At 49.1% G+C, this 5716-nt stretch overlaps 1 pseudogene; it reads right to left on the reverse strand.

The window, feature by feature from the left end:
* Positions 1-410: 410 nt before the first annotated feature.
* Positions 411-2886, reverse strand: LOC119320863 (annotated as a pseudogene).
* Between the last annotated feature and the right edge of the window lie 2830 nt (positions 2887-5716).

A 5716-nucleotide genomic window follows, 5' to 3' on the forward strand; every position in this document is an offset into this window, starting at 1 on the left:
TTCGACTCTACATTGGCAAGACGGCAAAGCTAACTTTCCGATCCACGGATCAGACGGCGGCCCCGATTCTGATCCTTGGAACACTCGTCGGTGGCAAACTGCCGTTCAACCGCGCGTTACTTCTGGTCACCATGCCCCGTCTCGTTGGCCCACCACGACGCGCTGCCGCATACGTATTTCGGTACAGTGACCGATTTCTGGAGGACCTCCAACTCTCGCATAAAACAATGGCACAGATCCAGAGACGCCAATAAACGCTGTGGATAACGAGAGCATTTGTGCTCGGGCTCAGTTAATCCACGTCCGGGGCGAAAGCCTTTTTCGGTAAGTAAATACTGACCAAATAGTTACATATATTCCTCAACAATAATATTTACACACTGTTGACGTTGCTCACTCGCTAATCATGTTCAGTTACATGGAGTACAATGATGATAGCAGGTTTACAAGGGCTGTTGTTCTTGCTGGCGCTGGAGCCACTGACATGGTCTTGCTGAACTGGGAACCACTTGAGATCACGTAACGGTTTGGGCAGTGATAACAGTTACAAGGTTTTAGCCAAAATATCTGGCTAAGATCATCTGATCATATAGGACTCCTACTGCAAAGAAAGCACCAAAGGCGATTGCAAAGATGACTTTACTGCCAATCTCTTTGCTGGTGTTGATGGACTCTGGACCCGCTTCTGCTGAATCACAATGGTTTACAATCATAGGACCACACAATTTTGGGTTTCCATCAAAGCTAGAATCTGGAAACGTGCTAAGCTGGCCCGCAGTTGGAATAGGGCCTTCGAGGTCATTATTAGAAATGTTGAATTTGGAAAGAAAGTGCAGATTGTTTAGTGCGGCCGGAATTGTACCAGTAAGATGATTGCTGGACAAGTCGAGCATCTGCAGATTCGTGAGGGTGCAGATTGGTTCTGGGATCTCTCCTGATAATTTGTTGGAGCTCAAATTAAGTGAAAAGAGTGCTCTTAGTTGACCGATCTCCCCTGGGATCACACCAGTCAATTTATTGATGGCTAGATTAAGCACTTTCGGACAAGCACCGGGTTGGAGGTATTGGATAAATGGACTGAAAGCATAAACAGGCAGCTCAAAGATGGCCTTTGCTGCAATCTTATATGATTTTAGCATTGGCATCTCCGCTAAGGCAGTTGAAATTTCCCCTGTAAAACTGTTGTTTGATATGTCTAGATGGAAGAGAAAGTTTAGGGTGCTAATCCAGTCAGGTATTGGTCCAGTTAGTTGATTGCCTTGCAAAAATAACATCCCCAAATTTGTGAGCTTTGATAACCAATCAGGTATTGTTCCAGACATTGAACAATAACTCATAGAAAGAACTTGAAGATTCTCAAAACCATCAATGCTGTCATCCTCTGGCATGGTCTCATGCAGGAAGTTGAACTTAATAAAAAGGGTGGTGAGGCTCCTGGAACTCTCAAGGATCTGAAGTGTTCTCGTGATATTTGTAAGGGATAGGTTAACAAGTGATAGAAAGCAGAGAGACTTCAGATTGCCTATCTTTTCTGACAATTGGCCATGGAAATGATTGTAAGATAGCCTTAGTGCAGTCAGCTTGCTGCAGGAGTATATGCTTTCCGGAGTTGTGCCAGTGAAGTCGTTGAAAAGAAGATCTAATTTTCTTAGCTTGGACAGGCTTACAAAGTTGACTTTGGTAAGTTCTCCGCTGAATTGGTTTGCCTTGAGGTCAACTTGTGCAGTTGCTCAGAGCTGATGGCAGCTCCCCTGACATGTTGTGGCCCAAATGGATCTCTTCCAATCTCTTCAGCTCACCTATGGAATCTGGAATATTTCCACTGAGCAAATTCTTCCCAAGACCAAGGGTGACAAGATTTGTGAGGTTGATGATGCCATTTAGCGCTCCTTCTAACCGATTGTTAAGCAACGAGATGTACTGTAACGACCTGACCTTAAAGAGTTCATCTGGAAGTGCCCCACTGAGGTTGTTGTAGCCAGCACTGAGCAATTTCAACGCCAAGCAATTACCGAGTCCTGGAGGGATGTTTCCACTGAGTTGGTTGAAACTGAGTTCAAGCACAGCAAAAGATGGCGCGCTAACACAGGGCGTAGTGGGTATCTGCCCAGTGAAACTGTTGGTGCTAGCATTAAGCACGACCAGGCTCTTCATCACCTCCCATGTTGTGGATGGTAACCTTCCTGTAAAACAGTTACTTGAGATGTTCAGTACCTGCAGAGGCCGTGCAGGGGTTGAAGATGGCAACTCACTCAGGCCTCCTGTCAGGCAGTTGAAGCTGACATCAAGAACAAGGATGCTGCTGGATGACACTAATTCCAGTGGCAACCCACCGGACAGCGAATTCTGGGACAGGTTGAGGCGCAAAAGGCCAGTGAGGTTGCCAAGGAACGGCGAGATGGACCCCTTAAGGCCTCGAGATGCCAGCGAAACATCAGTGACCGTCCTATCTTGGTTGCAGGTGATCCCTTCCCACGTGCAACAGTCCGTGTCGATTCGCCACGATGCTGTGAGGCCACCATCGCTCGAGAGCCCAGTGAGGAGCTGGAGTAGGGAGCTCTTCTCCTGGTCTGTGCAGGAACTGGTGGGAGAATCCAAGCAAACCAGTAGCACAAGAGCCAAACCGAAGAAAGGAACGGGAGAACCGTTTCTGTGTGAGTGTATGGGTGGCTGCATGGTTTCCTCGAGAATCTAGCTTGGAAACCACAGGCTTGCTTTTGTCTGTCAGGATGAAGTGCCAAACTATCTGATGAAGAAAGAGCAAGACAGGAAAGGAACAACCTGCTCTGTTCTTTAGTTTGTTTGATCCGGTCTGGTTGTAGTGAGCAGTGATGAAAATTAAATTTGGGTCAACACCTCAACGGTTAGCTGATGTTGCATATCTAATGTGGTTTATTTGTAAGTTTGACTTCCGAGGACGTTGATGTGCTAATACTTAATCTGACCATTTCTCCTACCAGTTTTACCATGCCCTGAGGTACTGACATTTGGTGGCAGAAGAGAAAATTCACCTTGTGATGATCCCTTTTTTTTGGTGGCAGATTCGCGAGATGTGATCTGTGATGGACGAGTCGCGTACATGATTTGGAGGAGAGCACATGAGGTAGGTGAAGGGGTTGTTACTGAACATTTTTTTGCATTTTCTTACAATCTTGATTTGCATTATTAGGTTGATGGAATAGGTGCAGTTATAGTTAAAATACCTATCAGCAGTAAGTGGTCAGTACTCACTACAGTTGGTTGATGGAATAATTTGTTGTAACTACGATCAGTAAGTGGCCACTGGCCAGTGCAGTTGGTTGATGGAATAATTTGTTCGCTATTGTCATATGGCCTCGACTAGCTCTTCAAGTGTATATGTTCTCAGCATCCAGCATCCCTTACTTGCGTTGGCACTTGGCAGGGTGTATGCCGTGCGAGCTAGCTTGGTCAAATGATTTCCCCAGAAGTCTTGTCCTTGCTTCCTAGTTTCATGTACTAGTCAGTATCAATTCATACATAAAGAAAAGATAATGCTGAAGCTATGCACACCTACCCACAACAGCAACATCATGTATGTAGCAGGCCTACAGGGGTTAGATTGGCTTTGACTTGAGCAGATCGGAACTAGCTTCCTAGTATTTTCCAACTTGTTTGTTGGCAGCTACATCCTTTTACTTAAACCGGGTGAACTGAATCTGTAAGAAGTTGAAATTCTGTGGCATCTAATCTTTACAGTGCACAGTAAACAAGTGGTGTATGTTGTTCTTTTTTTCCAATGATTGGATGAGAAGCAGTCTCATTTCATCTAATCTGTAATAAAGGGTTCATTCTTTTTCTAAGACTTAACAAGAATCACTGTCACTTACTAGTTTAATCAATAATTAAGGTATCCATGTCATGTGCACTATGGCCTTTTCTTGATATTCTGATCTTATTATACAACAATAGGAAACGACTCCTGTAATACATGTCAAGCTGCAATTTTTTTTTCGAAAAGGAGGATGACCTTCGGCTTCTGCATTTGGGAGATGCATGCGGCCATTTTGTTGATTATTCTCGAGGACCTTAAAGAGTAGAACAACAATATGCCTGAATCCGCCATCTTGGCAACACCTGCCGCCACTCCTATCCAAATGATGAAGGGGTGCAAGCTGGGCCACATATCCAGACCTCTCACCTAAGCCTAACATCTAAAGCCGGAGGCCCCGACCGAGCCATCTGCCGGGTCGGGGCTCAAACCGGTCCGACGCACTCACATGTGTCGTCGCCGCCATCTTCCACTGGTCCATCTTCAGAGCAGATTGAGGTGACAACCTTGGCAGGTCCTCCGCCATCAACGCCACCACGACGCCAAGCGACGACCTCCAACTACGCGAGCCTTGGCAGGTCCTCCACCATTGACGCCACCACGACGCCAGCCGACGACCTCCACCTACGCGAGTCCATCTCCAAGCAACAGACGTAAATCCATGCTAGGATAGGGCCGCACCACCGCCGTCACCCACCACCCACAAGCGTCACCCAACCCCAAGGTTCCCAAAGCGGCGCCTTCAAGAAGGGAACGACATCGTGAGCGCCGCCGCCGCCCAACAAAGTTAGGGTTTTCACCCGAGAGACCTAGGGGAAGGTGAAGTGAGGAGGTCAGTCCATACCGACGCCTCCAAGGAGGGGAACGGCGCCCTCAGGCGTCGCCGTCGGCGCGGCCGGTCATGGCCGGCCAGGGATTTCTCCCGAACTATATCCCCGCCACCAGCTGCGCCTCCTGTACAGAACCGGCGACCAAGAGGAAGCGCAGCCCGACCAGACTGGCCCGCACGCCTAACAGGGGAGGAGGGGAGGTGCCAGATCGCGCGCACCGACCGCCGCAGAAGCCGCCGCCGGCCGCCAACGACCATCAGATCCCGCCGCCCACGCGGCCGGGACACCAGATCCACCGCCTGCACGGCTGCTAGCCGGCCGTGCCTTGCCAATGGAGCCGCCGCTCCACATCTGGGGTTCCCCACGCAGAAGCAGGGCAACCGAGGCCCCGCCGCCACCATCCTTGGCGCCCCGGGCTTGCCCGGCGGTTGCCCCAGGCGACGGCGAGGAAGGGAGGGGGGGAAGGGGGGGTTGGGTGAGGAGGAGGGGCGGCTAGAGTTGGGAAGAGGGTTGTGAAGCTGCAACTGGGTAGCCAAAAATTATGTTATGTGTGAACAGAAACACCTTTTTAGGGTGAATGAACAGTTGAACACAAATAAGGGCCTCTCCAATCTATGCGCCTTTTCTTTTCTGAACGGTGGCAGATAGCAGAGAGAGGCGCGATTTTTCCACGCGGTAATGTGAATGACTGGTCATGTCAGAGCTGTGAAGACTTGCAAAGTTGCAAGTCAAGCAGAGCAGACGTGCAGCAGCAGCAATAATTCACCCTCCACTCATTGGTGGGTCCGAGCAGTAATTTCTCTTGCGAGGGAGAACAATAATTCACCCTCCACTCATTGGCGAATACGTGTTCTGTTCCCCCTCCATTCAGACTTCCAGACACAGCCAACTTCGCTCCATTGGCCAGCCTGCTCTGCTCCCCTGATCCCGTTAGTCACTACCGCTGCTCTCCTCCTCTGGTGGCTAAATTTCGTGTTTAGACCCTTTTTGGAAAGTATTTCAGGATCTGACCCCTGTTTGAATTTTTTTCGAGATTTGACCCTTTTGCCTACCGCCAAGGCCTCTGGCGGTAGGGTTAGATAGCCTACCGCCACGG

The sequence above is a fragment of the Triticum dicoccoides genome, chromosome 6B (assembly GCF_002162155.2).
Source record: "Triticum dicoccoides isolate Atlit2015 ecotype Zavitan chromosome 6B, WEW_v2.0, whole genome shotgun sequence".
NCBI classification, from domain to species: Eukaryota; Viridiplantae; Streptophyta; class Magnoliopsida; order Poales; family Poaceae; genus Triticum; species Triticum dicoccoides.